The 9,926-nt window shown below is 40.3% G+C and overlaps 1 long non-coding RNA gene across 1 annotated transcript; it reads right to left on the bottom strand.

Moving 5' to 3' along the window:
• Nucleotides 1-7,128: 7,128 nt before the first annotated feature.
• On the bottom strand, nt 7,129-8,947 carry LOC141409449 (uncharacterized). Its single transcript, XR_012430280.1, has 2 exons — nt 8,825-8,947; nt 7,129-8,113 (listed from the first exon to the last, which is right to left on the bottom strand). It is a non-coding gene; the product is annotated as an uncharacterized lncRNA (long non-coding RNA).
• Between the last annotated feature and the right edge of the window lie 979 nt (nt 8,948-9,926).

Here is a 9,926-nt window from a genome sequence, read left to right on the forward strand (position 1 = left end):
TATGTCTTCAAAACCAAGTATTGATGTTCTGTCTCAGCTTTATGTAACACTTAGAATTCCTTCCAGATAAACGACAGGATTGTGGCCAAGAAGGAGCCAATAAAGAAGTTAGAGATAAGACCTAAAGGTTTGATTTATGAAGGCAAATATCTGAAAATGCTCATACCCCTCAGTGACTGGGCAGCAGTCGGCTGGCTTCTTTCTTCAAGACTTCCTGCCACCACCCCAGGGATTGCGGGGACTCTTCTAGTGCCCACAGCCTGAGATTGCTACTCTTCCTTTCCCTTATCTCCAGTCACCCTCCTCACAGTGAGTCATTATGACAGCCACAGACTCTCAGGACAGGCTCCCTGAGCGCAACTGAAACTACCCTGGGACAGACAGCAAGGATAGCATGAGCACACCCAGTTCACATGCAAGACTGGCTTGTTCCCCACAGATACGGGCCACCCACCCCAAAGCTTATGTGCTTTAAAGCATCTGGACACTTTCCAGCTAAATCTTCTTCCCTTTTCTAAATAGGCTCCTTGCTCCCCAAGGCCTTGCCTGGGTTTTTATCTTCCAATTTGCAAGGGGGCTAGTGTAATGGTTAAGAGTGCAGGCTCTGGAGCCACACTGTCTAGATTTGGATCCTGGTCTACCATTACTTGCTAACTGAGTGTGTGACCTGTGGCCAGTTATCCAACCTCTCTGGATCTCTTTACTCATCTGTAGAATGGGGATAATGATGATAGTCCTGCACTCTTAGTGGTATAAGAATTCAACATGTTCATAAAAGGAAAGCACTTAGAATATCACCCTGACTCATAGTTAGGACTCAGAATGTTACCTATTATTCTTTATCTATTCTGGAAGGCAAGGTATCTTTTTGTATATTAAAAGGACAAAAGGCCTTGCCTGCTGCTTTTGATGTTATTACTATGTACTACATCACAGCAATGTGTGATGGCCCTAACTTGGGGCTATATAATGCCTTGCCGTGAAAATAAAAACCGATACGACTTATTGAACACTGACTGTGCTTCAGGCACTCCCCTAAATGCTTTACATGAATTATTTTATTTAATCCTCACTAAAAACCTAGGAGGTAGGTGCTGTTATTTTCCTCATCAAAGCACAGAGAGATTAAATAACTATGTAATATAAAACTTAAATAAGCTTTGTGCAAGGGATAATTATGAGTTGGGGGCAACAATGGAATGGTCCATGGAGGATATAGAACTCTAATTTGATTTTGAAACGTAGATTAGAAGTAGGGTAAACAGAGAGGATGAGGAGGGGAGTCCGAGTGGAAGAAACCACAGAAACAGAAGGTGGAAATTAGCCTGGTGTGTGTGGAATAAAGAGAATAGACTGACTCGAATGCTCCAGAGGCTACAGAATGGAGAAAGGTAGGAAGTTGGGCTGAACAATTGAGCCTTGGTACTGGAACAGCCCCATTCAGAGACTCAGACCCAGAAACAGCAATCTTTTGCCATCCCGGCCTACTCTGTCCACTTTAGATGATTATGTTTTTAAATCATACTTCAGGGCTCCCCACAAGATAACTTCATGGTATACCATCAGTTTCCAAGGTCGTGATCTCCCCTTCCCAACTTGGCTATCCCTTTGTGTCTCCCTTTGTGCACCCCACTGAGATGCAGTAAGATGTATAGGTTGGGTCAGTGGAGTGGGCATTGTGAGGTCTAAGCTAAACTTGGTCCCTTTCCTGCCTTAGGACTTCAAAGCAAATTCGATCTACTCCAGAATCTTACCGTAGCTCCATACTTGTCCTGATCTAGATCACTTGCTTCACTACTGACTCTTGGGTTTTGTCCCAGATAAAAAAGAGTCCTTTAAGAATAATAACATTTAATTTTGCTATAAAAGCTTGTGAATTGCTCAGCCATGTCAGACTGTTAGTGAAATTCTGTGGGGTTATATAGAATCAGAAGAGAGAAGTAAGGCAAGTTAGGTTTCAAAGGAAGGAGATATAGCTAGAACAAATTTTTCCAGGCTGGGAAAGGTTAATGGCAGCATAGTGTCTTATATTGCAAGTAAAATATCAATGAAAAGAAAAGCATCTCTGCCTCCCTCCCTCCCTCCTTCCTTCTTTCCTTCCTTCCTTCCTTCCCTCCACTTCAAAAATGATGATACTGCAAACAAGAAGGGAGTGTCTACTTCACCATCACCCCTGTCCTCCCCACAACTTGACAGCTGGAGACCCATTCTCTTGGAGTGATGAATCATACCTTGACAGGAATGAGTGGCCAGGCAGGATATTAGTATTATATCTTCTCCCTCGAGCCTGAAATGCATGCCCAGATGTTGCCATGGTAACTCATTAGAACACAGCTCCAATCTACACAAGCTAGCACAGCTTTTCTAGGGACCACCTGGTTCCACATGCTTTTATGTTTTGTTTCACCTTTCCCAGACATCAATAACATGCTGGAGTCTTATCAGATCACAGGCTAGTCTGGAAAATGAATATATCATCAGTAAACACAGAAAGAAGAGTAGTCTAAAACTGGTCTGTAAGGTGGAAGACTGGGTTTTATTTGGACCTCTGCACCAGTGGACTATGTGACATGGCAAGGTGTTTCACCTCTCAAGACCTTGTATTCCTTTTCTAGTGTATGAGTGGGGTGGGCTCGTTGATTTCCTCAAGCTTCTCTCTCCCCAAAATGATTCTGTGCATGTCTTTAACATGCACAGAAATGTCAGTGGTAACTATTTCTAGAGATAGAGTCCTGAGCATTTTTTAAAGTGGCTGTTTAATGATAGGCCTATGAAGGGAATAGAAGAGAGAAAATAAATGGGTTGGGAATGGGTGGAAGACAAATGGTAACTTCATACATTCCAGTTTGGTGGTACCTGTATTCCACGAGAGCACATTCAGGGTCAAATGTAAGGTGGAAATGGAGCCACCTTCACTGTTACTTGAAGGTAAAACCTCCCTTTTACCTTCAAGATAGCTGGTATCCTTCTGCCTACTTAGTCTCCCACATTTTCAGGTGACAGTAGTTCATTCTTCCTTTATTGTCTTCTTATGGACGGCCTTCCCCATTTGAACTCCCTATCAAGTCTACCAATTGCATCCTAAATATGTGTTAAGTCTAGCTCAAGTCCCATCAGCCCCATGAAGGCTGTCTGGATCTCTCTCAGGTTACAGGGACCCCTCAGACTTCTGTGGCTCTTGGGATATGCACCTCCTAATTCTTACCATAGACTGCTCTCCCATCATAGGTACTTTTGTTTTTATTGTTTTAAATGCACTTTTTAAAAATTTTAATTATTTTCATATTGATATTAAATATGGAGAGCGATAAAGGAGAAACTTCAGCCAAATGAAATTTGAAGGAGTTGAATTGAGCAATGAACGATTTGCGAGTGGGACAGCCCCGAGAATCAGAGCAGATTCACAGAGACTCCCTGCCTCGTGGTCAGAACACATTTATAGACAAAAAAAGGTAAAGTGATGTACAGGAATCGGAAGTGAGGTATAGTGAGGCCTTATTTGAATACAGTTTGAACATTCAGCAGTCTTTGAGAGGTTGAAGTATGGCCCCTGGGATTGGCCAACACTCAGCTATTGTTACAGGTGTATAATATTAAGTTAGTTTTTCCATTTTTGTCTGACTATTAAGCTAGCTTACAGTACATCCACAAGCACTCAAATATAAAAGTACGGAGTCCTTTTCAGGCCATAGTTTGCTTTAATAAGAGATACAAAGAAGAAAACAAAGTGGACCATAATCTTCATCCTTATGACCCTGCTGAGTTTTAAAAATATATATCAAGGTAACACATGGCAGGGCCTAGGGACTGGGGAGATGTTGATAAATGGATACAAACTTCAGTTAGACAGAAGGAATTAGTTCAAGATATCTATTGTGTAAAATTATGACTATAGTTATCACAATGTATTTTATACTTGAAAATTTTTAGGAGAATAGATGTAAGTGTTCTCACCATGAAAAAAATAATTATGTGAGGTAACACGTTAATTAGCTTGATGTAACCATTCCACAATATACATATATTTTGTAACATCATGTTCTACACTGTACATATACACACTTTTTTGCAATTTAAAATTTTTAAAGGAATAAATAAGTAAATAATGTGCATGTAAGGTCAGAAAATTCAAACTACAGAAAGGTACAAAATGAAAAGTAAAATCCACTCCCCAAAATTCCTAGTCCCTTTCCCAGAGATTGCTATAAAATATTTCATGCAGTATCATCCAGAAAAAATGAAAACAACATAAACTCACATACACACACACACACACACACACACACACACACACACACAAATGTATCTGTACTAGACATAATTCCTTATTCCAAACTCTTGAGGTCAGAAAAATGTTGGAATGCAACATTTTTAGGATTTTAACATGATGATATAGTGCCTGTGACATTTAGTATGTCACCCCCTCAGCAGGGTTTGGGACAGCAAAGACGTAAATTAGACATGTTTAATATTAATTGAACATTAAAATTTATGGGACAAGGTGTTTGAATAATCACATTAGGTGTGATAAATGAAGAATACAAATACCTACATGTCAGTTCATACGAGGTTCCCCCAAATGAGTTTGTGCCAGATTTTGAAGAAAATATTCAATATTCAGATTTTTTAGAATTAAGGAACAGCAGATAACGGAGTGTCTTCATGTTCATCTTCTCTTTGTCTCTCTTTATTGCTTTCTCAAATATACACATGCACACAGACGCACAGACACAAAGAGAGCACTATACACACTGTTCTGCCCTTGTGGTGGACATTTTGGTAATTACCAGGCTTTTTTTTTTTTTCTCTGAGACAGAGTCTCACTCTGTCACCCAGGCTGGAGTGCAGTGGGGTGATCTCCGCTCACTGCAACCTCCGCCTCCCAGGTTCAAGTGATTCTCCTGCCTCAGCCTCCCGAGCAGCTGGGACTACAGGCGCCCACCACCATGCGCGGCTAATTTTTTGTATTTTTAGGAGAGACGGGGTTTCACCATGTTAACCAGGATGGTCTTGATCTCCTGACCTCGTGATCTGCCCGCCTCAGCCTCCCAAAGTGCCAGGCTTTTGTTTTTATTGTTTGCTATTTTTGTTTCTTAGTTTTTGTTGTTGTTGTTGTTATTGTTGTTGCAGTGAATATCCTTCTTCATATGTCTTGGTGAAATTGTGCAAGTATATCTACAAGTGAAATTCCAGTAGAATTTGGTGTTTGGGTCTTATCTTTTTGGATAGCCTGCATGCTCCAAAGAACTCAGTTTATACCTTTGAATTCTTTGTAACCACCTCTGAACTTTGACATATAGGAGGTGATGGTAAATGTTTACTAAATGAGTAAAAATAATGAAGACGCTGAAATAAAATAATGAAGACAAAAAAAGAAGATCATTAAAACCTTCATGAAAACTCCCATACAGATCTTTAAAATCAGACAAAAATATTTAGCAATAGTTAAAAAATATTGTACCATTTAACCCTGTAGTTCTACTTCTAACTATATTTTTCCTAATGAAATCATTTAAAATAAAAGCACCACTTGGAACATTATTTCTAATAGCAAATCTTTCAAGCATGCTTAAATGTTTAACACTGCTGTTGCTGAAGTGCAGAGTGGGAGAATGGGGAATATATATGTATACACACACATACAATTTTCAAAAACCACGTTTGCAAAACAATTTGAATGATATGGAAAAATTTTTAAATCAAGTGAAAAAAGCAAGCTAAAAATCAAATACATAATTATCAACCATGTAGAGGTATTTTAAAGGCACTGGAATAAAACTGGACCAGAACATGAACAGGAGCTTCATCTAGGTGAAGAAATAATTAGGAATGTTTTTAACTTGTTTTTTTAACACTTTTCTATACTACCCATATTACACTTCTACAGTCAATGTGTGTTGTTTTGACCATTGGGACCAAATTTTTTTTTTTAAGTTAGTTACAAAAAAGAAACCTGGCTGGGTGCAGTGGCTCACGCCTGTAATCCCAGCACTTTGGGAGGCTGAGGCAGGCAGATCACAAGGTCAGGAGATTAGGACCATCGTGGCTGACACGGTGAAACCCTGTCTTTACTAAAAATACAAAAAATTAGCTGGGCATGGTGGCGGGCGCCTGTAGTCCCAGTTACTCGGGAGGCTGAGTTAGGAGAATGGCGTGAACTCGGGAGGAGGAGCTTGCAGTGAGCCGAGATCACGCCACTGCACTCCAGCCTGGGAGACAGAGCAAGACTCTGTCTCAAAAAAAAAAAGAAAAAGAAAAAGAAAAGAAAAAGAAAGAAAGAAAAGAAAAAGAAAAAAAAAAGAAAAGACCCCCATTTCCATCTCACATAGAGATGAAGAGACATTGAGACATCTTTTGGTACCTGCTCATATCTTACCCAAACTGGTACCCTTATGGATTCTCTGACAAGGTCCCAGGATGTGTTGTTAGCCATGAGGTGAGTTCTGTCGTCTACCCATTTTACAAACTCTAGCCCAAGTCAAATAATAACTTTCCACCTTCCTCAGAAAGCCTCTTTCTCCCCCTCCCCTGCCACATGCATCCACTCTCCAGACTCATTCTAATTCATATCAGTCAGGTTGACCTTGATCATTTTAACAGCTTTTTCATTATGTTACTGTCCCCACAAGGATTGGCTAGTCTCTCTCTCAGGTGCTTGTCCACCAAAAGTCCCCTAAGACTTGGGGAATAGTCATGCTATTTATCAAAATGAGGAAATCTGAAGAGGTTAACTAGAGGGGTTGCCTGATTTGGATTGCTGTTTGGCACCAGCCTCCCTTTGCCTGATTGGTTTCAGATGGCTGTCTTTTTCTGGGTTCTTTACTCTTGCATTGCCTTTGGCACTTCCATAGTGAACACAACTCTTTATAAAGCCAGGTCCCACACCTAGCCATTCAAAATGATATACTCAAGCCAGTCTTGCCTTCCTCATAGTAATAACTATATCAGTTCTTTTGCATGATCACATGTCCTAACTGGGGAAATGAGGCTTTTGGTTACCTAGGCTAGGGTCAGCAAACTACAACCCATGGGCCAAATCTGCTCGGCAGCCTGTTTTTATGTGACCTATGAGCTAAGAATGCTTTTTACATTTTTAATGTTTAAAAAAATCATAAGAAGAAAAATATTTGATGACATGAAAATTATATAAAATTCAAATTGTACAGTCCTTAAATAAAGTTGTATTAGGACAAGCCACACCTATTGGAATACAAATTTGTCTATGAATGTTTTCACACTACAACGGTAGAGTTGAGAAGTTGTGACAAAACTGTATGGTCTGCAAAGCCTAAAATAGTTACAATCTGTCCCTTTACAGAATAAGTTTGCCAACCTCTGCTCTAGCGCATGCTCATCTATTCATTGCTAATATGCTCTGAAGTTCTGTACTTGGCAAATGCGAGGCTATTGACATCAGTGATTGACACAGCCTGGAAATAAAGCAATACGGGAGGGTGCAGAAAATTAAAGAACACATGTCTATCTAAAGGTGGCAACCAGGATTTATAATCATTCACAGTGCATGCCCAGCTTTGCCAAATCTAAATTTTTAAAAGAATACAGAAATCCAGATTGTTATGTGAATTCTCCTGATTTTTATATGTTGGCACACACTGCTAAGGTTAAATAAATCACATCTGCCAGCTACCAGTTTACTACTGTTCTAGGGCTCTGAACACGCAAGGAGCCAGTTCAGATTTTAAGTCAGGGCCACGCATTCTACCATCCTTGTAAACCAAGGGTGCAAGCAGAGAACAATTTGAGCTCATTAAAATAACTTGTTCCACGGCAGATGTCACAGTGCTTGGGGGTGAAGATCAGAAATGAAAATAAGGAGAAAACTCCAGCACTTGCCTCTGTTGCCTTATCTTATGTGACTTCTCTTGTGGCTTTCAACACTGATGACCAATCTCTTCTTGAACACTCTCTGGGTTGTCCTATTAGCCTGTCTTACTATTTATTTCTTTGGTTCACCTTCTGTTCTCTTGTGTTTTCTCTCTTCCATTAAACTGGGGTTTCTTTTTATCCTGTTGCCACTTTTTCAGGTACTGGTAGATAAAAGAGTCACAAAATTTGCTCTTGGCTTGGTTGCTCTTGCAGCTTCCTCCGAATTCTACCAAGAGAGTGATAGGTTTTAGCAAGAAGTAGAAGCACTACTTAACGCCTCTAACCTAAACAATGTACTCCAGGTTTCCTAGAGAGCCATGCATTGAGTTTTCATTTATTTTTTCTTTTTATTTTCCTTTTTTTTCTTTTTCTTTTTCTTTCTTATTTATTTTTTGGGGGTGGGGGCAAAGTCTCATTCTCTCATCCAGGCTGGAGTGTAGTGGCATGACTGTGGCTCACTGCAACCTCCGCCTCCCAGGTTCAAGTGATTCTCATGCCTCAGCCTCCCGAGTAGCTGGGATTACAGGCATGTGCCACCACACGCAACTTTTTTTTTTTTTTTTTTTTTTTTTTTGTATTTTTAATAGAGATAGGCTTTCACTATGTGGACCAGGCTGATCTCAAACTCCTGGCCTCAAGTGATCTGCTTCCCAAAGTGCTGGGATTGCAGGCATTAGCCACCACTCCCAGAGCTTTCAGCTTTTCTATTAAAGTGATACTTTGTTCACCCTTTGGCTACTGATCCTTGCACATCTTTCCATACAGGATCTTATAAGGGGAAAGGCTGGTTGGCAAAGCAGGGTTTTAGCATTCCCTGGTTTTATAGACTAATGCCATCTAAATACTAGCAAAATTTTACCCCAGTTCCTAACAGAAAGCTTCTCTCCTGGTTCTCTTTTTTATCTTAGGCTGTTCCATCCCAGGCCCCATTACTAACCTCTTTTTCTTTTGCTCACTTCTTAAGTGCTGCTGTTCTTTCCTTGTCCTTTTTCTCTTTGCACTCTGTGATGCAATTTCAACTGGGCCTGTGGCTTTAAATACAACATACAGATGGATGAATCAAAAATCTTTATCTCTAGTCTAGAGCTCCCTCCTGAGCTACAGACCCATATATCCATCTACCTACTTGGCATCTCAGCTTGAATGTGCCAAAGGGGCATCGAATGTAATGTTTCCCGCACGGATTATCTCTACTCCTGACTCTACCAGCCTTCTCCTCCTGTGTACTTGTACTCCATCGTACCACTGCCCCTACAAAGTGACTCAAGCCAGAAACACCGGGATTCCTATTACATTTCTCTCTCCACTTTCCCCCACTACAGTCAATCATTCACCATGTCCTGTGAATGCCACCTCCTAATTGTTTCTGAAATTCATTCCCATTGCTAATACTTGCCCTAGTTCAGGTACTCATTACTACTCTTTGAAAGAGAGAGAGACAGAGAGAGAGAAAACTATTGTCACAACTTGCTTTAAGTCTGACCCTTTTCAATCAATTCTCCAGGATACTGAGAGAATTATTTTCTAAAATGCAAAGCTGGCCATGTCCCTCTCCTGCTTAAAATCTTCTATAACTCTCCAGAGGGTCAAGTCCAAATCCCTGTATGTGCAGGTGAGACTCCTTATGATGCGGTTTCTGCCTACCTGCCCTGCTTCCTTCAGCTTTAGACACTTTTTCAAATACATTCTGTCCCAGTCATCCTGAGAATCTTGCAGTCCCCAACTCCAAACACACCATGCTGCTTCTGAATTTCATGCCTTTGCCTGGAATGCCGTTTTTCATAACCGCCTCCCACACAAATCCTCTAGTACGTCTTGTCAGAGCTTTGCTAGGTGACAAGCTAGCTAATACCTGATAGACATTCATACTGAGATGTGTGGTGATGGCTTCTTTTGGACATATGAAGGAATAATAATAGTAATAGCCAATATTTATATAGCGATTACCATGTGGCAGGCATTCTTTATTTACTTTCTTATATTAATCCATTTAATCCTCATGACAGCTCTGTGAGATAGATACTGTTATCATCCTCATT

Source organism: Macaca fascicularis, chromosome X (genome assembly GCF_037993035.2).
Source record: "Macaca fascicularis isolate 582-1 chromosome X, T2T-MFA8v1.1".
In the NCBI taxonomy this organism is placed as follows: Eukaryota; Metazoa; Chordata; class Mammalia; order Primates; family Cercopithecidae; genus Macaca; species Macaca fascicularis.